The sequence below is a fragment of the Ictidomys tridecemlineatus genome, chromosome 7 (genome assembly GCF_052094955.1).
Source record: "Ictidomys tridecemlineatus isolate mIctTri1 chromosome 7, mIctTri1.hap1, whole genome shotgun sequence".
Taxonomy (NCBI): Eukaryota; Metazoa; Chordata; class Mammalia; order Rodentia; family Sciuridae; genus Ictidomys; species Ictidomys tridecemlineatus.
Window position 1 is genome coordinate 151,637,522 of NC_135483.1, and position 25,655 is coordinate 151,663,176.

The 25,655-nt window shown below is 31.9% G+C and overlaps 1 protein-coding gene across 2 annotated transcripts in view; it reads left to right on the plus strand.

Moving 5' to 3' along the window:
* Window positions 1-25,655, plus strand: part of Znf804a (zinc finger protein 804A) — a 295,981-nt gene that overhangs the window by 232,640 nt on the left and 37,686 nt on the right. Inside the window, exon 2 of one of the 2 annotated variants that reach the window (XM_078017709.1) lies at window positions 19,513-19,583. The exons of the other annotated variant lie outside the window; for it this stretch is intronic. The gene's annotated coding sequence lies outside the window, so the exon portion shown is untranslated. The remainder of the gene's footprint in view (window positions 1-19,512; window positions 19,584-25,655) is intronic. 2 annotated transcript variants of the gene reach the window in all.

Consider the following 25,655-nt stretch of genomic DNA (forward strand, 5'->3'; position numbering starts at 1 on the left):
ATTTGACATAATTGAAGCACAGAAATCCAATAAAAGTATAGAAAACACGAGAAAATCCAGTTAAAAATGATCTATATAGAAAACTCTGTATGAAAATAATGTAGGTTATTTTGTATAGGGAGGAAAAGTTTATTTAAAGTCCCATGGCTTCAGAAGTCTTAGTTCAGTAGAAGGTAGGCTCCATTCCTCAGGGCTTAAGATGAAGCCAAATATCCTGGTGGAAGAGTATGGAAGAAAGAGGAATGGAGCAGGTGGCATCACTATAACAAAAAAAGCATGGTATTGGCACCAAAACCGAGTGGTAGACCAATGGTACAGAATGCAGAACACAGAGACTAACCACAAAACTACAATTATCTTATATTAGACAAAGGTGCCAAAAACATACATTGGAGAAAAGATAACCTTGTCAACAAATGGTACTGGGAAAACTGGAAATCCATATGCATCAAAATGAAATTAAACACCCTGTCTCTCAAAGTAGATCAAGGACCTAGGAATTAAACCAGAGACCCTGCATCTAATAGAAGAAAAAATAGGCCCTAATTTTCATCATGTCATATTAGGTCCCAACTTCTTTAATAAGATGCCTATAGTACAAGAATTAAAATCAAGAATCAATAAATTGGATGGATTCAAACTAAAAAGTTTCTTCTTAGCAAAAGAAACAATCTGTGAGGTGAGCAGACAACCTACATTTTGGGAGCAAAGTTTTACCCCTCACACATCATATAAAGCACTAATCTCTAGGGTATATAAAGAACTCAAAATCTAAACACTAAAAACACAAATAACCCAATCAATAAATGGGCCAAGGAACTGAACAGACTCTTCTCAGAAGAGGATATGCAATCAATCAACAAATATATGAAAAAAATGTTCATAATCTCTAGCAATTAGAGAAATACAAATCAAAATTGCTCTGAGATTTCATCTCACTCCAGTCAGAATGGCAGCTATTATGAATACAAATAACAATAAGTGTTGGTGATGATGTCGGGGAAAAGGTACACTCAGACATTGCTGGTGGGACTGCAACTTGGTGCAGCCAATAGGGAAAGTAGTATGGAGCTTCCTTGGAAAATTGGGAATGGAGCCACCATTTGACCTAGCTATTCTTCTCCTGGGTCTATACCCTAAGTATTTAAATACAGCATACTACAGGAATACAGCCACATCAATGTTTATAGCAGCACAATTCACAATAGCTAAACTGTGGAACCAACCTAGATGCCCTTCAGTAGATTAATGAATAAAAAAAATGTGGCATATATACACAATGGAGTATTACTCTGCAATAAAATAGAATAAAATCATGGCATTTGCAGGTAAATGGATGGAGTTGGAGAAGATAATGCTAAGTGAAGTTTGCCAATCCCAAGAAAATAAATGCTGAATGATTTCTCTGATAGAAGGAGGCTGATTCATAGTGGGGTAGGGATGGAAAGCATGGGAGGAATAGATGAACTCTAGATAGGGCAGAGGGGCAGGAGGGAAAGCAGGGCAGGAGGCTAGAAATCATGGTGGAATGTGATGGACATCATTATCCAAAGTACATGTATGAAGAGACAAATTGGTGCGAATATATTTTGTATACAACCAGAGATATGAAAAATTGTGTTTTATAAGTGTAAGGTGAATTGTAATGCATTCTGCTGTCATACATAAAAAAACAATTAGAAAAACAATGAAATATGTAATCAATTATTAGAACTGGTGCATATTATAAATATATTCAAAAAACATGGACATAAATATCATAATAATATGGTATATACTTTCTGAAACATCTTTTTTTACGCAGAAAATATGTGTTCTTTAAAATGATTCAATTTTATTATGATTAAGGAAAATAGGAGCAAAAAGCTGTCCATCTCAGTGCTATCATCGTAAACTCACTTTCTCCCTAATTCTCATTGAGAAAACTAGGAAAGAAAATGAAAACATTTTAAAATAATACACACACAGAAAAAAAAAAAAGTGAAGAGAAAATAAACCAGACAGAGTGTGGCTTAGATAGGCCTGCCTCTCTCTCTCTCTCTCTCTCTTGCTCTCTCTCTCTCTCTCTCTCTCTCTCTCTCTCTCTCTCTCTTTCATCTCCCCACATACATATGTATGTATGCATACATACATTAGACATACACAGATATGCCTGTACACATACATCATCTGCCCATACACATTTAGTCTACAAATTGTGAATAAACATAAGTTTATAATTGTTTTATGTAATTAAACATAAGTTTACATATACACATTCCTAATAGAAATAAGAAAGTAACATAGGTGATATCAATAATGAACAAATTAAAAGGTTTCCTTTCAAAAAACTTACATTTGGTGGCATGATGGTAGTCAAAAACCAATTCAATGTCTCAATATATAAGTTTATATATTATTAACATTGAAGAAAAGATGATAGAAATTGAATGAAAGGTAGGGCAAGTTTAGATGAAATAGTTAAAACCACTGGGATGATATGGCAGAAACATAAAGTGAATGAGTGATAAAAAATATCTAAAGGAGTACTTTCTGGATGCTATAGAATGTCCTAGAGCAGAATTGTGCCTAGATTCTTTCAGTAACAAAAAGATGCCTGTTTAGTCTGCCATTTGTGACAAAATGGATGAACCTGGAGGAAATAGACCAATCAAAATACTCCATTATTCTACTTATGATTACATTCATAGAAGCCCAGGATACAATAGAAGTCACTAGAATCTAAATGATGTGGAGAAATAGAGAATTATTTTTATGAGAGATGAATAGGGTCTTCAGATCCAATACATATGACAGTACATATAATTAATATGTATAAATTTTTAAATAAACATAATAATATGTTATGTTTATTTAAGAATTTTTAAGAAAACAAACCTTTGTTAATTATTTTTACCACAAAAAGTAGAAGAAAGGCATAAGAACACTTTGGGACATATTGGATGTGTCTATAACCTGACTGGAGTAATGGGTATCACAGACATTTGCAAATGTTTAAATACATAGAATTGTATGCATTAAATAAATACATCTATCTGTATAAGCCACCCTTTGGTACCTGAGGAGAATTGGTTCCATATCTGCCCTACATATGTCATAATCTAGGGGTAATTATGACCCTTCCATAAAATGGTATAGTATTTCCAGTAACCTGGGCACATCTTCTCCCATATTTTAAATCATCTCTAGATTTGTCATAATACCTAACTTTCCACAACTGTTGTGCAAATTGTAGTCATGCTGTACTATATTTAGAGAATAATGACAAGTAAAAGTCTATTCATGTTCAGTGCATATACAGTTCTTTAAAATGGTTTTGATATGCAACTGGATGAATACATGAATGCATAATCCACAGATTTGGAGGAGTGACTGTCCTTCCATTATACCTCAGTAAAGCTAGTTAACAAACAAAGAGCAGGGAGGGGGGTTAGGTGGTAGCCAATATGAGCAAAATGTATAGGCTAGGGAAATCAATAGGAAATGAATTTTTAAAAGAAAACTCAGCCCAGATTAATGAACTTTTAGTAGTCCATAATAATGATTTGAGAATTTATTTTTAAATGCCCTGTAAAAGTTCTGTCTCGGAAGTAACACCATTTAAATTGCTTTTCAGGAAAAAAAAATCATGCTAGTTGTTATGTGCAGAATAGACTGGGAAGAGGGGGTTTTAGGGCAGAAACAAGATCAGTGGGAGGCTATTGCTATAATACAGGGCGAACATGAGAGTCGTTTGAGTTACATAATCGGGATTTCCATGATACTGATGGATTGGACTCTGGATGTAAAAGAAAGAAAGTTCATCAAAGTTTTTGTCACAGCATTTGATTGAAGGGTGCTGAAGAAAAATTACAAAGGGTTCAGAGTCAGGCATCAGATTACAGACTTGTCACATTTGAGTTTTCCTGTATAGATGTTATGATTATGCAATTAAATATAGTAATGAGGTATTTAAAGTCAAAATTGATGGCTATCCAGAGAATTCAATGATACAGAGATGTGTAAGAGGGATGAATCCTTAAAACTCCACATATTGATAATTTGGGAGAGTGAAGACGGTATAACTATGGGACTTGAATAGGCAGGACAGTAGGGTGGAAGGAAAACAAGACAACTGTCAAGGAGAAGGGGTGAAGAGCTGTATTAAAGATAAAGATAATTACTTGATTTTGGATTCGAAAATGTGGAGAAATTGAGAGGAGTGTTTTTGTGAAATGATGGAGATGAATGCTCAACTACAGGTTCAAGTAAGTATAGTAGGTTCATACAAGGATGCAAAAGTGAAGTGAGTTCAATTTCTGCTACTCAGAAGCAAGTGCTTCATACAATTGAATGGCTCTTGAGAACATATAATAAAAAATGCAAGCACACAGAGGATTTAGATGTCTCCGGCAAGAGGCCATTCTTACACAACTATAAATATGCTAAGTATTTATTTTCTAATTTGTATTTGCTGCTGTAACTAATCATGATAATTAATTCTGGCTTTAATTCTAATTTAAATATCTCCACCTTTTTTCTTGTGAGAAATTTTCTCCAAAACACAGCTAGTTAGTTCAGGAACTAAAACAGTAATCAATAAACATTCAGAAAATTGATTAAGTTATCATACTAAGACAATGAAAAACTATCTGATAACATGCTGACATTTTATTTTACCTTAGATAGAACTGTAAATAATGGTCAATAGCAATCATCAATAATAGTCCATCACTCTTGAGAATTTTAGTTTTGTTGATTTCGTTTTAAAACTAATACTTTCTTAAATTCTCATTAGTTAAAAAAAGGTTGATATTTAATATAATTCTTAATATATTTTATTATACACATCTTATATTCTATATATTATTATACTCTATAGCATATACTTTATAACAATAATATTATTTTAATATCATATATGTGTGATTTATATATTATATAATATGTGTATGTTACACTTATACACTCTATGTTTACATACAGACATACATAATAAGAGAGATTATGCACTATGGATGCCACAAGAACAGTAAATTATTAAATAGCATATGCTATCACTATAATCTTTGTATATATTTTATATTTTCTATAATTAGACCTTATTTTGAAATTTCAAATCAATATAACTAAGAAATCTGTTTCTACATCTTTAGAAATTACTGTCTTCAATGCCCAGTTGACATTCTTTATAGGTCCCAAGTGCTTGACTACAGTAAGCTTTGTTTTCCTGCTGCTAAGTATTTTAATGAGTTCTAAATAACTTTTCAATATTTATACATCTATTCTGATTGTACCTTCTCTTTTCAGGCTTGGTCTAAACTACACATTTACTCTTACAATCTAAATTAAGAATGGCTTCCTTTGACTGTAAAATTTTCTCCATTGCCAATCTATACCAAAGGTGGCAGAGGGCCCTGCTGAAGTCTCCTACACTTAGCTAAAATTAGACTGCAAAGCTTAATAAAACTTTCTGAATTCTGTTATTTAAGAATTATAAAAATGAATTACAAACTAAAATATAGTTGAAATTTATTTAGCACATTATTCCTGATACCTCCTGTGTAGGGACTCACCTATTATTGTTTTTCTTAGTGTCTCCTTGTAGGGAAAGGGTCTACTTTCTTGCCCATCTTCTTTCTACCCAGACTCTACTAAAGTAATAGTAAAAACTGTCTTAATATTATTAAGTCCTATCCATATTCTTCATATATCTAATAATCGGCAAAAATAAAGATATTCATGATGAACATTATTTACATTGTTATGATGAATGGTGTCCCTCCTAGTGATCTTGAAATCAGTAATTCTAAATTATACATTGACATGACTTTGACCATAGTATTTGTCTCATTACAATGTTTTCCTAAATCAAAAAAATGACTTCAGCTAACTTTTCTGAGAAAATCCAAACTGCTTGCAATTGAAAAAATAAAAATAGTTCAATTGCAGAAAATAATTACAATGGGGAAAAATCTTACTTGACAGATGATGGCTAACCTCTCTATACGTTATCTTCCTCTGCAAGACGTCACCTTACATGTCCTCATCAGTTAAATTTTATATATTGGTTTTAAAAATCAAGGCAACATTTTTAAATGAATTTTGATTTTTTTCAGTGAGATCTTTTTACAAATAACATTGATATGTCACATATAAAATAATTTTCTCTCAAATTTACAACACATAAAAATTATTTAGTAGAAAAAGTATTGTGAAATGACTGATCCTCACTGAGTAATTTCAGGGGAGGCAAGCCATATGATGTGCCAGGAGCTAAAGTCAGGAAAAGACAAGGTTAATGCACAGTTCTTGCATTATTAAAAGGCTGCATGGGGTGAATGAGAGAAGGAGAAATGATAGAAAAGTTACCATCAAGCCATTTCCTCCACTTTCTTTTCCTCATACTATTGTGTTGTTTCGTTAGAAATAAATATGAAAGACCTATCTGAAGTTCTTAGCACTGTCTACTACAATCATAAGGGGACTTAAATCCTGCCTGATTGTGTCTCTGATTATACTTAGTTCACTATTAACTGTTATAATCAATATTGACAGTTTCATTGTTACTTTTTTTGTTTTTTGCAGTGCTAAGGATTGAATCCAAGGCTTTGAGCATGCCAGGCAAACACTTAATCACTGAATCATATCTCCAATGTTTCCTTTTAATTGAATTTTTATATTTTTACACATGCATGTTAATTGTGCAGAATAATCAGTTTCCATGTGGTATATTCACACACACACATACACACACAAACATAACGTGATTAATTTCAACCTTTATTACCTCGCCTTGTCTTCCCCTCCTCCCACCACTTACCTCCTTCCACTACACTTGATCTCCCTTCTATTTTGATGAGATTCCTTATTTTTTCCATTTTTTCTCTCCATAGCTTCCAAATGTGAGAAGAAATATATAATCATGACCCCTGAGTATGTCTTTTTGCTAAATATGTTGTGCTTCAGGTCCATTCACTTTCCTGCAAATGACATGAATTTTGTTTTCTTTATGGCCAAAACCTCTCTACTATGTATACGTGCCACATTTCCAAAAAAAATCTATTCATATGTTGACAGACACCTAGGCTGGTTTCATGACTTGGTGATTGTGAATTGTGCATGCATATGTCTATACAGTAAGCTACCTTTATGTTTCTTTATAAAATAAATATGAAAGAAAGTTGCCTAAAGAGGGCAACCTTTTGAGTTAGCAAAACTATCATTTTTTTCAGTTATAACTGGATAAGTGTAAATTTTCATATATAAGTTTCATAAAATATAAAATATTTTTCAGTACACATTTGAACATATTTTTATTGCTTTTTTCTTTGTTAAATTTAGTAATCACAAGGGATATTATCAACATATATATATATATTAAAACATTCAACATTCTAATAAATAAAAATCTGTATTAACTAAGAAATAGATATACTTCTCTGTTGATATTTTCAAAATGTATTCACTCCAGGCTATGTGAGAAATTTATAATATATAACATATTTTATCATTGGAAATACTGTACTTAGACCTCAAAGTAAATTGCTAATTGTTTATGTATTTAATTTTTTTGCTGTTTAATATTTAGATGATTTCTTATGATGTTTTCTGAAGATCATTTCTTAATTTGAATTTTAAATTTGCAAATACTGAGTTTATACACTTATCATATTCATTTCTCTTGGTGTAGATGTACATTGAATAATCATTTTTAAGTTCGTAATTTGGTGAGATAATTTAAGACCTAGGATTATTGCAAGAGATAAATATGCATGGATTGCTACATTTTCAATTGTATATTTTTAAAATTATTATTTATCAGTTAAATTCATAGTTTCCCATTCCTTGCCCTGACATGACCTGTAATTTTCCCCAAGGAACCAAATTTTACCATACAGTTTTAAGTGTTTAATAAATTCATTACATTTTTAATTTTAAAAGAAGTAAATTCCCTGTAAATTATACAACATTAAAAGTTATTAAATTGTAAATCACATATTGAATGAACCTTAATACATACCTGAAGATCATATTTTGAAAAGAATTTGATGAGAATGTATTCATTTTTAAGTATTTACTCTTCTTTGCATTTTGTAGGATGTTTTAAATATTGTTTCATTTTATTCTTTGGAGTAGTATATAATTGAAGCTTGATGACTTATTCTATAACTTCATGTTTCTAAAAGACTAGATAATCTTTGAATATGAAAAATAGATTCACAATGATTAGTAAGAGTTCAGAATATATTATGTACATAGAACTCTTCCATAAACAAAATGGTCTAGCTATAGATAGATAACCCTTTGTTATGGTTTAGATATAAGGTATCCACTAAAAGCTCATGTATAAGACAATGCAAGAAAACTTAGAGGTGAAATGATTGAGTTATGAGAGTCTAAATCAAATCAGGGCATTAATCCACTTTAATGGATTAACTGGGTAGTAACTGTAGGCAGGTAGGCTGTGGATGAAGGAAGCAGGCCACTGTGGGATTGCCCCTAGGGGTGTATATTTTGTCCCTGGTGAGGACAGCTATCTCTATATCCTGATAGAGAAGCTCATATCCTGAGCTGCTTTCCTCTGCTATACTCTTCTGAGGTGTTCTGCTATACTCAGGCACAGAACAATGGAATTGGCCATGTATGAATTAAGATCTTTGATACAGTAAACCAATTTAACTTTTCCTCCTCTAAAATTGTTCTTGTTTGGTTTTTTTGGTTGTACCAACAATAACAACAGCAGCTCATTCAAACATGCTTCCTCTTTCTTTTAATTTTTATGGCACTTAATTTGGAGACTAAATTGCAATAATATACTTTCTCTTTCCTCTGAGTTCAAATCAAGGTCTTTACATCAGGTACTTCTGTTAGGACACTATACAATCTCACACCTACTTGTCTGTGTTGCCTAGAATTTGAGTTCTTCCTCTTTATAAAACAAACAAACAACAACAACAACAAAAAAAAACAAGTTCACTTGTTCACTTGATGTTTTAATCCAACTATCAGAAGTATCAGACTGTGTGTGTGTGTGTGCATGTATACCTGTGAATCATGTGTTTTTTATATTCATCTTCTCCTACTAATTTTTTTAAAAATTCTCTGTATTTGAGCAGTCAAAAATGCCTTCAAAGCATAGGTAAGCAGTTATTTAATAAGTTACCTGTGAATCTATGAGAAGCCATATTAAATGGAATTAATTGGTATTAATAAGGTCATCTCATCCTTTGGGTATTCACATGTTCAACAAAGCAGAGAGGTTGCACAAACATAGAAAGTCAGGCAACTAGATGCTCAATAAAACAGAAATGAATAAACAGCAAGATACATTACTTCTGAGGAAACTGTGTCATTTTCTCACCCTATACTACTCTGAAAGCACAGTTTTAACTGTGGCTAATGTTTCCCAGAAGACTGTCAGGTCATTTAATTAAAGTGATTCTGAACTAGGAGAAGAAAATGTACTTGAAATTCTCAACCTTAGCAGAGAAACACAATGGGGCTTCACTTATACCTTCATTTTCTTGTGTGTCCAGTTTAAGCGTTTGTTTTAGCAAGCTCACTGTGATTAATCTAAAACTGTGATCTTTAATTCAACTCCTTAATAAAATTTCTCTTATAAAATGTATGTTTTTCCTATGCATAGACTGCATGGACATTACATTTCTTTCTAAAAGCATATAGCGTTTTTTCTTTAGACATGTAACAACAAAGATAAATTCTAGCCATGCATGGTTGTGCACACCCGTAATCCCAGCAGCTTGGAAGGATGAGGCAGGAGGATAGCCAGTTCAAAGCCAGCCTCAGCAAAAACGAGGTGCTAAGCAACTCAATGAGACCCTGTCTCTAAATAAAATGCAAAGTAGGGCTGAGATGTGGCTCAATGGATGAACGTCTTTAAGTTCAATTCCTTGTACCCAGAAAAAAAAATTAAAAAATAAATTCTAAACATTTATGTGTTAAAATTAAAAAACATTGTATTATTGATATTGTAAACAGTATGATAAAATACTGAAAATTCTAGTTTATTAAAATCATGAGGACTTTGTGAAAAATCACTCACAATCCCCTAGAGCTTTGCTTTTATTAATATATTATACATAACAGTTGACAAAGTCATATATGCATGGAATTTCATTTACTCTATTTCAGTCTTGGTTCTCCATCCCTTTTACCCCTTTTCCATTCTTCTTCCTCTACTATACTGGTCTTTCTTTCATAAATATATATTTTGATTGGTGCTTTTATATATACATAACTGTGGAATTCCTGGTGTTTTATCTATACATGCACAAAGTATGATTTAGTTAAGTTCATTTCTCGTTTCCTCCCCTTTCTTATCCCTCTGAGTCTCATTTTTCTATTCCAATGATCTTCCCTATACCTTTATGTTGTCTGATTTTCTGCTCCTTTTTTTCTGTTGATTTTGCTATAGCTTCTGCATATGAGCAAAAACATTTGACCCTTGAATTTCTGAGTCTGGCTTGCTTCATTTAACATGTTATTCTCTAGTTTTATTCATTTACTGGCAAACATAATTTTGTTCTTCTTTATGGCTAAGTAAAACTCTATTGTATATATAACACATTTTTAAATCCATTCATCTATTAATGGGCATTTGGAGGGGTATCATAATTTGGCTATTGGAAATTATGCTGCCAAAAATATTGCAGTGACTGTACTGGTATTGAATGCTGACTTAGGTCTTTTGGATAAATACCAAGGAGTGGGAGAGCTGAGTCATGATGGTTCCAGTTCTACATTTATTTATTTTTTTTAGGCATCTCCATATTGTTTCCAGAGTGGTTGCATTAATTTAACAGTCCCACCAAAAATGTATTAGTGTACCTTTCTCACCACATCCTCAACAGAATTTATTATAAAATCTATTCTTGGTAATTTCCATTCTGACTGGAGTAAGATTAATCTCAATGTAGTTTTAATTTGCATTTCTCTGATTGCTAGAGATGTTGAATTTTTTCTTATATCTGTTGGTAATTTGTGTTTATTATTTTGAGAAATGTCTTTATCTCTTTTGCCAATTTTTTCATTAAATTGTTTATGTTTTGGTATTAAGCTTTTTAGATTATATGTTTCATTGAATTAATCCCATCCGAGGAATAAATGGCAAAGATTTTCTCCCATTCTGTAGGCTCTCTCCTTACAATCTTAATCATTTTTTTTTACTCTGCAGAAACTTTTTAATTTGATGTTATCCCACTTATTGATTATTGGTTTTATTTCTGAGCTTTAAGGTTCTTGATGAGAAATTTGGTGCATGCACGAAAATGATTTATTGTTGACATATTCTTTTAGCAGTTCTAAAGTTTCTTGTCTAATTCCCAAGTCTTTAATACACTTTGAGTTCACTTTTGTGCAGGGTGAGAGATATTAGCCAACTTTTATGCTTTTATATATTACTATCCAATTTTCTTCAGCATCATTTGCTAAAAAGGCTTACTTTTCTCCAACAAATACTTTTTGCTTTTGTCAAGTATCACATAGCTGTAAATATGTGGGTTTGTCCATGTGTCTTCTATTCTATTCCACTGATCTTCATACCTATTTTGATAACAGTACAATGCTATTTTTGTTACTATAGTTCTGTAGTATAACTTGAGATGCCTCTTTCATTGCTCTTCTTGCTCAGGATTGTTTTGGTTATTCTGGGTCTCTTATCTTTTTCAAATGAATTCCTGAAGGAACAAAAACGGAAAGTATTTCCTTTAAAATCAGGAACAAAAAACAAGGATGCTCACTCACATCAACCCTATTCAACATAGATCTTGATTTTTATCCAAAGCAATCAGACAAGAGAAGAAAATTAAAGGGAAATAAATAGATTAAGAATAAATCAATTTATCTGTTTGTTGATAATATGATCCTATATTTGGAATACCCAAAACGTTTTACCCAAAGACTTTTACGTCTGATAAATGAATTCAGCAAGTACCAGGATAAAAGATCAGACTCAGTACATAATTGCTTTCTTAACCTTCAACTGTGATTCTTCTGAAAAGGAAATCAGAATAAATATCCCATTTGCAATAATCATAGAAACAAAAAAACCCACAAAATATTAACAGCAACAAAAAATAATCTGGGAATTAGTCTAACCAAAGAATGAAAGATAGAACATGAAGAAATTGAAGATGAGCTTAGAAGGTGGAAAGACCTCTAATGTTATTGGATGGTCAGAATCAATATTTTCAAAATGTCATACTACCAAAATCACTATACAGATTTAACAATCTCCATCAAAATAACAATAGCATTCTTCAAATAACTCTCTACCTATTGTCTATAATTAAATGAATATTTTTGAGTGTTTCAGATTTTTTTGAAATGGGTAGTTTAAGTCTGACTCACACAAAACATAGCAAATTTATATTTAGTGAGAGCTTATCTAATCCATAAATTTTACTTTTTTTCTGTCTTCCTGTGTTGAGAAGGAATTAGGCAGCTCTCTAGAGTCTCTTTTATAAGGGCACTAATTTTAATCAGGACACCTCAATACTCATGATTTAGTCACCTTTCTAAACAACACATCTTTTAATATAGCTGCCTTAGAAGTTAGGATTTACACATATAAATTTGGTGGGGATGAAAATACTCAGACCGTAGCAAACACCTTTTTCTTTTCTAATACCAATTAGGTAGATTATTTGTATGTGCATAATGCTGTTAGATTTTCTAGACATAGTCTGCATTCTTTTCTTCAATCCTTTAATTTCCTAAATGAACTTTTAAAGTTTTTATACTTAAATGGTCATTCTTGGTATTGTGAAGTTATTTGGGTTTTGGAAAATTCATAATGTCAGCATTACAATTATAATTCCATGCAAAATAGTTTCACTGCACTAAAAATTACCTGTGTTTCATTTACTCATTCTTTTTTCACTCACTTCAAATGCCTCATGACCACTTCTTTTACTGTCTCTATGGTTTTATCCTTTACATATGGTCTTGTAATTGGAATCATACACTATGTAACTTTTCAGACCAGCTTCATTCCTTTACCAACATGTATTTAATGTTCATCCATATATTTTTGTGTCTTGATGATTGATTTATTTTTATTTTTATTGTGAAATAATGTTCTATTATATGAACGCACTACAAGTTTGTGTGCGGGTGGGTACTGTGATTGAATGCAGTTTTCTAGAGAACATTTTAGTTGCTGCACATTTGGGGCAGATGTGACCAAAAGAAAAGCCTTATAAAAATCTGTGGGCAGAATTTTAAATAGACATTTTCAATTGATTTGATAAATATCTAGGAATGTGAATGTTAAATTTTATGTTGTTATTTGTTTCTGTAAGAAACCACAAATTATATTCCAAAGTGGCTGCACGACGTTACATTTCCCACAGGAGTGAAGAGGTCTTTTTGTTTTTCTGTGTCCTCATTGCTATTTGGTTTTGTCAGATTTTAGGATTTGAGTCTTTCTAACTGTATACCCAGGTATCTAATTGTTTTATTTTGCTGTTCCATAATGACAAAAGATGTTGAGCACATTTTCAAATAATTGTCATTTGAATTCACTTGTTGTCTTTTTAGATCATTGTTCATTTATTATTTGTTTTTTTTTTGTATTATTTTTTTATTTTGTTTTGTTTTGAGTACTGGGGATGGAACACAGGGGAACTTTACCATTGAGCTACATCCTCAGAAATTTTGATTCTCATCTCTCAGCCTCGCTGATAGCTGAGAGATAGGAGTGCACCAGCATGCTTGTTCTTTTGCCAGTTTTTAAATTCTGGGGTTTGTTTTCTTACTGGAAAAGTTTAAGTGTTCACTGTATATTGTGGATGAAATCATAAACCATTTTAAAGTTTTCTTATTTTAATTTAACATCTTAAAAGATCAATGTTTATGCTTGAAAAAAATACTACAGTTAATCTTACATAAAAGATGGTTAATGAAGATCACTATAATAAAAAAATAAGGATGGTAGAGCATTAGAAAATGTTTATATGTGCTTTTGTGGTAATATCTGAATATGGGTGAATTATATTTTCAGACATTGTATAACCTGCAGAAAGAATACAAAGTTACTTTCTAGTGAATACAGTGGTAATGAACAATAAGATTTTTTTTTAACCATTCTCTAGTTCAATAGCTCTTGACTTTGGAAAACTATTGTTAAAAATTATTCTTTCACCTCATAATTTAATACAGAATATCAGCTTCAAAGTACCAGTTTTCTTACCTGAATTTATTGTCTTTCCAGTTCATAACTAAAGTAGACCTGGAAAGATGATAACGATTCCTTATTCAGTTGCTTGTTATGTCACAAAGTACAAGCAATCTTTATATATAATAAAAGCACAAAGAGACTGGAGAAGATTTTAAAAATCTTTTCAGTATGTAGAAGTGCAGAGTTTGAAAATAATTGATAGTTCATTTCTATATAGGATATAATTTGCTTAGATAGAGATAATATTATTTTTATGATTTTCTTGCCCCCTAACTCCTCTTAAGATAAAAATTCTTAAGGAAAGTACCTCCATATTGAGACATTTCAGTTGACAAATTTGAAAATGTTGCTGTCACCAATAGAAGTTTTTCATGAAAATTGACCAAGTTCTTATTGCATACTTATTTTTAAATAATGTCTATGATTCATGGTAATAATAAGGTAATTAATCTTATATTATAAATGTAATTAAACATTATACTTTTTATCTAAATATATATGTTTAATTTTGCATTTATTAATATTTCTATGGTAAGATTATTCAACATTTGCATATAATGACAATCACTATTTCAAATGATTTCACTTAACACATTGTTCATTGTTAACATTTTAATTAATCTATTAGCAGTTTTTATTTCTTTTTTATTTAAATTTTGTTTTAGTTGCAGATGGACACAATACCTTTATTTTATTTTTATGTGGTGCTGAGGATCTAACCCAGCACCCTGCATGTGCCTAGGAGAGTGCTCTACCACTGAGCCAAAACCCCAGAGGCTGTAACTTCTTAACAACCTCTTTTATAGTCTATTAAATACAAGTGTACATTTTGAGTATATATGTTTGTGTGTGTGTGCATGTTTGTGTCTATGCATGAATATGTGGCTATATGTAGAAATTAAATGTTGGCTTTGGTATTTGTATCATATACAGATATCACTTATTGAGGTCAGTATGATTTCCACAGATTTGAGAGGCATGAGAGTGTATATGTAGTTTTAAAAATTTCTTCCTCATAAGATAGATTTTATGTACATATATTTTGGGTGTGTGGGTGTGTGGTGTGGGTGGGTGTTTAAATCATTTTTTTGTTGTTGTTAAGCAGTTTTGTGAGTATTTGTCCTATCCTGTATACTTAGAGTCTGCAGTTATTGACATAAACCAATTGTCCTCTCCCCTCTTCTTTATGTGATTTTCAATTTAGGGTTTGGTTTAGAGCATCCAACCTTATATATAACTTGTATGGCAGTGTATCTAAACATCCAATAATATGAAACATGTTAATTTTTAAATACTTTTTATATTTAAATATGTTTATTTAAAGAAGTGGAAACAAATATTTTCCAATATATGCAAATAAGAAAATGCTTTGCAGATGTAAGAAGTAACTTTTAGAATATGAAACAGGGTATAGAATTTGGACTTGGGAAAGAAAGAGAAACAAAATGAGAAAACATTGACTAGTCCATGGAATCTTCTGTCTGATGTAGCTCTGGCAATTCTTCCACAGCAAGAGATAAAACTTGGTCTGTGTAGTACAAAATACACCTTCTGGCTTGAGCATTTAGCCTGTAACTGCTTGTTAATGACCCTCATTTTTTTTCATTATCCTTCCACAGGACTTCAAAACAACTTAGTTGCAACTGGCTGGTGATTCTGTCCTTGCAGGGGTCTTTCAGTCCATCTCCAAAAGCTTGAAGCATTTAGTGAGAAGAACATTCTGTTCTAGCAGAATATTCTGTCTTTGGCAACTAAGCTCCCCTCTTATGCCAAGAATTTTCTATACCCCCTAAACTTTTTAAGATGACATGTTCTTTATCCATTGAGCAGTGTGACGAAACTCTATTTTACTACCTTTTTCTCAGAACACTCCTAAAATAACTTTTGGTTTTACCTGAATCTCTAAGAATGATTTAGAACTGAAATATATGAATTTGAGCAAATGACTATAAAAAATAAAGCAGAGGAACTGAACGAAGGTTGGTGTCTACAGATAATTATGCAGAACTAAAACCTGTTTGAAAGAAAGCAGCGGTAAAGAGATATGTTGGTAAGTTTAGACCAGACACATGTGGGACTTCTGCCTCAAGATCATTTCCAACAGGAGTCACAGGTGTTAAAGGAATGTACCTACACTAGTGCAGATATGATGCTTAGTCATTGGCTCAGAAAAGTAGGGGAGAAGTAGGGGGCAGGGAATATGTCCTTAGCATGAACATGGCATAGTTCTCGAACGCAAGCAAGTGGGGCCATTGGTAAATTATACTTTCCTCAACTACAGATTTGAATAGTGAATTTTCATGATCACTATTGTGAATTATAATTTCTCATGTGATTGATAGGTTGTTATGATAAGAAAGGCTTATTTGATTAATAAAATATCAATGAATATTAATGGTCTAAGAATTTTTGTGAACTCTAGAAAACTATTCATATGCACCAATAATCTTGGATGCAATGACGATTTTCCCTCTTTTGTATTTTTTTTTTTTTGGTATGTTTTGTTGATTATGCATCTTATCGTGGAAATTGTTAGATAAAGAATGGCATATTGCCACGTAGAAATGAGATTCTAAGAAATTAATCCATGTCTGTGTTATGTATAGATGTGTGTATATGTATATATACACACACATATATATATATTCATACCACTTTTTTCCATATGTATACATATATTGATTTTTAAAAAATTTCTAAATGATACCACACATTTAGCTACATTCACACAAAAATGCACTTAAGAACATGCCAGAATGCAACTCATATAAAAATTTCCTGAGCAAATTTCTGAAAGCATATTAATACTTTTGTGATTAAATAGTTGTATATAGAATTAGCCAGTTGGACTTAGTGTGGATCATCCCAGTTTTGTTGACAATATTTATGTGTCATAGTCCTGAGTGAGTTGAATGAATCTTAACTCCATTAGGCCTGATCAGGGTGTTGACCTTGACCAGCTTAGTGTCACAGAACTTTTTCACCACCTGTTTGATCTGATGCTTGTTGGACTCTGCATTGGCAATAGCACAGTGTGTGATTGTCCTTATCTTCGTCATGGCTGAACCTGTTGATGGCACGTCAAGCTTCTCTTTCCTGGGAGCACTCTTTGGCAGATGCATTTGGATTCCTTTAGGAGCTTTAGGGTGGAAGGTGGATGAGAGGTTAATCTTGTGAGTGTGTGTGTCTGTGTATGCATTCTGGAGCACATGACTGTGGACATCTGTCAATGTTAGAAGGCTTTGCTTTAGCTGTTGTGGCTTGGACAGGAGCTCTTGTCTTTGCTTTCAGTGCCATATTGGAATTCAGTTTCCTTTGGTTTTGTTGTGTCTAGGATATATTCAGTTATGCTCTTCTGGGCCATTTTTGTGGCAATCCAAACAGGGGGAAAAAAAACTCTCTGGTCTCAGGCTCAGATGGAGTTGTCCTTTTGAATATTTTTGTCTTACCTTACAGAGACCATAAATGTTGCATGTGATATTGTTTCCTACCTCACTGGTTATATTATAGACTTAAAGCCAATTTCATGAGCAACCTGAAACTCATTTGATATAATTTATTTTATTGTTTTTGAACAGTTTGTGCTAATGCAGTACTCTGGACCTGACTTCTAATCTCAGCTAAGGAATGAAGTTACAAGATTTAAAACATTGTACATAGTTATATCAGATTTAAAATATTGTGCATTACACATTCCCCACTGAGTAAGAAGTAGAAGAAACTGTGAGGAACTTTAGTACCAACTATTTTCTTAAGAGAGGTTATAGACTGTCACCAGCTGCAGCTTGGCCATGTCTCAATGACATAGTAATAGGCTGGTTTCCCTACAACACATATTATACTGTTATACTTTTACCAGCCTTTATGTCTTTATTATTCTCCACCATTCCCCAAAAATTCATGTGTCTGATTTAATGCTCTCAAATATGAGTTATTAGAAATGCATGCATGAAGAATAAAGGTAGCTTTAAAAATAGTGTTAAGTTTTAACATTTCTGTGTTCTTATTCTCCACCAGAAACTGTGCTAAATGTTTTTAAATGGTTTAGTATATACTGTGTAACCACCAACCCAACCTGTGGGGCAAACATATCCATCCCCTCCAAAATTTCTATCTGCCCTCCTTATTTATTATCTTCTTATGTGTGATAAAAGTATACATCATCAGATCTAACTTTAGGACGTGATACGGTATTATTAACTGTACACACTATTCTTCGTCTACCCTTTTTACACCAGTCCAGAACAACAACCATTGTACTCTCTGCTTTTGAGTTTGGTTATTTTAGATTCCTCATAAAATGGTATCTTGTAGTATTTATCCTTCCCAATCTATCTTCTTTCACTTAGCATACTAGCCTCCAGATTCATCCAGATTGTTACAAATGGCACAATTTCCTTTACTTAAAACAAAACAAAAATCCAGAAAAACATTTTGAGGTATTATTGACATATAAAGCCTTAAATATTACATATGTGTGTGGGTTTGTGGTGTGTGTGTATGTATTCATCTTATATAACTGAAAGTAGATTCTTTAACTAATGCCTACCCCATTTCCTCCTCCACTACAGACCCTGACAAAAACCTTACTATTTTCTGCTTTTATGAATGTATGATTCTTCATACAAACAATATTACATACTCTTAGTCCTTCTGAATCTAGCTTATTTGCCTTAACATAAAATCCTCCATATCTATCTGTGCTGTTGAAAATGGTAGTATTTTCTTCATTTTTAAAGGCAGAATGATATTTCATTATGTACATGTACCATTATTTAGTCTTCCAATTATTCATGGACATTAACTGTTTTCATATCTTAGCTCTTATAAATAATGCTGCAATGAACTTTTGAACATACATATTTCTTTCAGTTCCTGATATATTTTTATATGGATACATATTCAGAACTAGACTTGCTGAATCAAATGGTTCTGTATTTGATGTTTAAAGGAATCTCCATATCAATTTCCATAATGATTTCACTAACTTATATATTCACTAGCAGAGTAAGATTTTCCATTTATCTACATCCTAACAAGGATAATAGCCATCCTAACAGGTTTCTGGTAATACATCATTTTGATTTACATTTCCCAGATAATTATTAATATGGAGCACTTTTCATATACCTGTTAGATATTTCTATGTCTTCTTTGGAAAATTATGTGTTTAATTCCTTTGCTTATTTTTTATTTATTTTTTTGTTATTGAGTTATAGGATTTCTTTCAATATTTTTAATATTAACTGTTTATCATATATATGCCTTGCAAATATTTTCTCTTGTTCTGTAAGTTACCTTTTCATTTTGTTGATTGTTTTCCTTTGCAGTGCAGAAACTTTTTAGGAGATATTACAACTGATGCCACAGAAATAAAAATGATCATAAGGGACAATTACTAGTAAGTATTTGCTAACAAAATGAACAAACTAGAAGAAACAGACTATTGTTGAGCATCATATTACCTATCAAAACTTAAATACGAGAAAATAGAAAACCTGAACAAACCAATAACCAATACTGAGATTGAATGGGTAATGAAAAGCTCCCCAAAATGAAAAGCTAGGAGATAAATATCTTCACAGGTGAATTCTGACAACATTATGGGAGAATTAATATCAATCCTTCTTAAATTATTCTAAAAAATTTTTAAAAGAGATAATACTCATTTTCCAAGACCAATATCACACTGATACCAGAGTCAGAAACAGGCTACACAAGAAGAAATTATTCTAAAAAATTTTTAAAAGAGATAATACTCATTTTCCAAGACCAATATCACACTGATACCAGAGTCAGAAACAGGCTACACAAGAAGAAAGCTAAAGACCAATAACCCTGAAGGACATGGATGCAAAAGTCCTAAGTGAAAGATTAGCAAATTGAATTCAACAGCACATTAAAAGAATCACACACTACAATCAAGTAGGATTTATTCATGTGATGAAAGAATGATTCAACATAAATGAATCCATCAGTGGTGATCACCATTGGCAATTAAAAATAAACTTTAAAAAAAATTCATCAGCAATATCATTAAAAATAATAATGATTTATACACTGAAAATAATAAAACATCAATAAAATAAATTAAAGCAGACAAATAAGTGATAACCGTAAAGGAGACAATGAACAAAATTGAGAGTTCATTAATTTTTCTCTGTCTTTTGTTAAGTAGATATAAAATTTTCTTTTACAGATAAGGGAAATACTTAAAAAGTTAAAATCTTACAGGTGAAGGTTTGAACAACGGTTTACTAGGATCTAGTCATACATTGTTTACCATTGTCAGATGACAATTTAGAGCTGTGGATTCTAACTAACCAGCTGGTTAAATTTTTTGACCATAGCATGAAATTTGAATGTAAGTATGCATTTGGATTCACAAGCATGATTATAGCATTATCTTTGTCATGGCACAATACCAAGGATATAAAATCTATTTATTTGAGTCAATGAAGGAAGTCTGTTAGGAAGAGTTCAAATATTCTAATCATATCTAAATTCCTTTAAAAGGATGACAACATTATCTTGAGTTTCTTGTAAATCTATCAAATCATGATTAATTGAGTCAAGATTTAGTCTTAGCATTGGTCCTATGGTAAGACTAAATGTCAGGCTTCTTACAGTATTAGTTCATTAGTTTTCTTTGAAACTGAGAAATAAAACTCCATCCATTTTTACCAGGTTTTAAAACATGTAGTAAAAACAGCTAGTATTCCACAGAGATAATTAAACTCTACCATATCATATCTCCTAATTTATTTTTTTATGTTCCAAAACTTTTCCTGGACCATATTTGAAATTGTGGAGGGTTAGTTCTTGTATGTAAAACAGACTTAAAGTTGTAGCTGTGTAAAACAAATTTTAAAATATATAAATATTTACAAATATGTAGAGTGACCACAATAATATATAAGTCTGGCCCTTTTGTTCTCAAGTCCATTTTCAGTTTCAAGTGGTAACAAGATTAACGATTTCTAAAAATGCTTGTCTTAATATACTTACGTGTATACATGTGTGTGTACATATACACTATATAATCTCATTAACTTAATTTCAAACTGCTTCTTGATGTACCATTATGAAAATGAAGAATTACTTTTCTTCCCTAGTGATTTTTTCTGCAACCACCTATGATATTTTTCATTAAATATATTATCTCTATGGTTTCTAGTAATCTTTGATCCTTTTTTTAACTTCAGGATTCATCAGTATCATACATTATATATTGATCTACTGATATAAAAAGATAAAGTCTCAGTATGCCTGCATTTAAAATTCCTACTTTCTTTAGAGATTTGTGTTATACAATTTGAAAATGTTAAAAGAATACCATTACATTTATTATATTCTGCAACCATAATTAAGTCATCAATGCACTGTCTCTATGTTGAATCATTTTACATCCAACAGCAGTATATATGTCACGGTGACTAAGTCAGTTCTTTTTACAGAACCAAGCAAGTAACAGAACACATAAAGAGGGAAATGTAGTCTTTTGTCACTAAGTCCTCCTGCTTGAAAGAGACTAATGCTGCCTTCAAGAGTCAAACGACTTCCTTTGCACTTTGTATGAGCTTTATTTGATTCTTTTTGACAATGATCAAGCCACTGATTCATATATTTCATGCTTTTTTTATGTTTCTATTTTTTTTTTAAATTTTTTTACTGTGATCTTCCCTGGCAAGAGATGGCATATTTAGAATAATCATATGACATGTTTTAGTTCTGGCATAGTTCAAAATAATTTCTTTGCTTTTACATTTGCTTGATTATGGAATTCTGGATTATAATGGTTTTTACCTTCCTGATGCGGGGATTCAACCAAGGGCCTGGCACACATAGGGCATGTTCTTCTACTGAACCACACCTCAGTCCAGGTAGACTTTTGGATTTAAATGTTATCTCTTCACCTATTTGAATATGTAGGATTTTTGTTTTCTTTAGTTCTGGTTGGATTGTATCATTCAGTGATACTGATTATCTCAGTTTCATTCTCACTTCTTTCAGATGTGTTTTCCTTTGGAAGAACTGGTGTTACTTGTACAGAAATGTGGAATATCTATTTCCCAGGTATTTCTTCCTTGAAAAAGAGTTCAGACTCTGGCTTTTTCATAGAGATACAAAGTATTCATAGGCAGGTTTCCATGAGGGGTGAATTTATGGTGAGGAGCTAGAGGTAAATGGCCCCTCTACTATTACTAAATTAGCATGTTTTGGTTTAGCAAGAGGAGAACCACTGCTCTAGTATTCAAAGTTTCATTTTAAATTTTACATAATTACATTTATGTCCACTGCCCATTTTTTAATGTATTGATCCAGCAGGTAGATTCTCTGGATTTTCCTTTGGAATTACACACTTAACTCAGAATTTCAGACTGCTGTGTTCCTTATCTAACTTTCTAATCTATCCAATCCCATATCTGGATTTCTTCCAACATTTAGGTCCTCTTCTGGCTAAATTCCTTAGTTTGAAGAACATATTTATAATTTATATTTTTTCATCTTATTTGATAATTTGAAAAAAGAAAATATAAAATGTTTGTGTGACATATTTTTCAAGTCATTTGATATTGCCAGTGTCCTCAAAAAGATTCAGAAAATAATATACAAGAGGGTTTATTGCCCCAAATGTCTACTCATAGAATAGAATCCAAGCATTGGAATATAATATTTAAGGCTGTCTTTCAGAGAAAAGCATTTGTTTTTATAAAGAACACATGTTTTCTTTATTCCCCATAGTAGCTGGGATTCCAGATTGGCTTTCTTGATTATCAGGCCCTGTTGTACACATGTCTTCAGTTACTTACCAGTTCATATTCCACCATGAAGTTATTTTGGAGATACCAGTAAGATCAGAGATCAGCAAACTTTAAGATTATCCCTTCAGGTCTGTGTTAATCCCATGTGCCCTTTAAAAACAGTTTTCCCTGGTTTATCTAAACAGAAAGTAAGAGATTTGAAGCATGGAGGGAATTTGACACATGCAAAGCTCACATTTCAAGCTTTACAGAGCAGAGAACTGCATGATAAGGCATGAGGCAATCTGGTCTGACTGGTAACCAACAGTGGAACAGGTATCACAGTCCTAAACCACAAAGACCAGAACACTTCCAACAGCAAAAATTAGCTTGGGAGCAGGTTTTCCTCATAGTCTCCAGAGGAGAAGTCAGTCTGCCTGACACTCTTGACTTCATATTTGTGTACCCTAGGGAGAGCACAGTCATTCTGTATCTCACTTGTAATTTGTGGAACTGTGACTAATAATGTGTGTCACTTTAAGCTATTTAGTTTGCAGTGATTATTTTTATACAGCAATATAAAACTGATACATTCCCTCACCATAGTAAATTTATCATGTTAAACTCTAAGCATTCCTTCTCGTTTTTCATGTCTTTGTTTCTAACTTAGAAACTACTTACAGTGTCCCTTCTATCTTTCCGTTGTTTCATTTTGTTTTTGACAGTTTACCCAAAGCTTATTTACAATTTTCACATTTTTTTTCATTTCTTGGAAATATGATTTTAACTTCTTCTGAAAAAAATATCACTTTATATCCACATATGAAATATTATGGTCTGTGAAACTTTATGTTGCTGAGAGCATTCCTTTTCAATCTCTTTGCTTCATAGCACCTTCAATAGTGCTATATACCTAGGAAATAAACAATCATACTGTTCAATTAAACCATGACACCATAGAGACAAAAATGGTAGCAAGTTAAAATTAATCCCTTAAATGGGTGGAAGATTTGAATAAAAACATTCCACTGTTGACTGAAAAGTAAATACTGGTAGTAGTTTAGGCTTGTGGATTCAAATTATCAAAAGTCTAACCATCTAAATAATGGCAATAGCAACAGTTATAACATAAAATTGCACATTGTATAGTTTGATAAATATTATTATACTAATGATTTTTGAAATGCAAAAAAATTCTAAAACATAATAATCTCACTTTAAATAAATGAGGACAAATACTTCTTTACAATGTATTCTATAAGATCATATTGGCCTCATGAAGTTTTTGATGCTAGCTTTGAATTTGCAGTCCTCCTGCCTAAGCCTCCTGAGTAGCTGGGATCACAGGAGTTCACTACCTGGCAGACATTTGAAGTCACAAAGAAAAAATTTAAAATCCTCTCAGAAGCTAACAAAGGAATTAAGTTATCTCCTTAATTTATCTGCTAATTGCTTCATTTTCCTTAATGAAATGGAATGAAGTCATTCTTATTACTGTTTTCTGTTGAAAACAGATCAGTTACTAATAGAACAGTACAATTGTCCACAGATGAGTTATATAAAGGCTTAATGAAAAAGTAGCTTATAATTTGATCAGTTTGTGAGTTAGAACAGTTCTCAAAGGATCTATTGTATAAAAATAAAAATTTCAAGTTACAAGATTGTAATTTTTTTAAAAATGTGATATTGCACCTTTAACATTTAAATTTGCTATAAATTTGCTCAAAGTCACGGAGACTATGGGACAGTATTACTTTTTGTCTTTATATTTAGGACTCTAGTGCTAATCTTATTACTTATTTTTTATTAGATATCTGATGAAACATGCTAACATTGAACTCAAATTGGGAGTGACAACCTGTATTCTGGATAAGCCAGTTTTGCAGAATTATGGTACATGGTAGGGCTGGTTGTCGATTAAAAATATGTATTACCTCAATGAACAAAATAGATTCAATAAAGCACATTTTTATGCCATTTCATCTTTTAAGTATAATATATTCTGCTATTTAAATGTAGTGCTTTTGATGAAGAGTTCTTTATCAAAGTTCTCTAATGTTAATACTTGATAAAACCTATTGAGTTAGCTAACTTATAGTTCTAATCAGAGTTACTCGTGATGGAAAAAATAATGACCCCATCAAAATGTTCATGTTCTAATAATACTCAGAACATACACATATGTCACTTTACATGGCAAAGGGACTTTGTAGATGTGATTAATTTAAGGAATTTGAAAAGGGGACAGTCTTCTGGATGTCTCTGCATCATATTCTGAACTATATGTAATCTCAAGTGTCCTTATAAATGAAAGAAGCATGCAAGAGAGGCATAGCCAAAGCTTATGAGTGAGAGAGAAACTGCTGGCTTTGAGGACTGCAAAGGTCAAGCTCTAAGGAATGAAGGTGACTTTTGAAAACTGCAGAATAACAAAGAGATCTGATAACTGCTACAGAAGCAATAGGAAACTCACACAGTACCTAAGATATATTTATTTATAGCAGAAACTTAGCATAACAAAAAGGTGCAGGATGTTTTGGAAAAAGAATAGATTTAACCCATAAGATTTACCTGGACTTTCTAGGCACAGGGGTGTATACCTGTAATCCCAATAACTTTGGAGGCTGAGACAGGATTATTAAAATTTTATAACCAGTCTCAGCAACTTAGTGCGGGCCTGAGCAACTAAGAAACCCTACTTCAAAATAAAAGAATAATATAAAATAAAA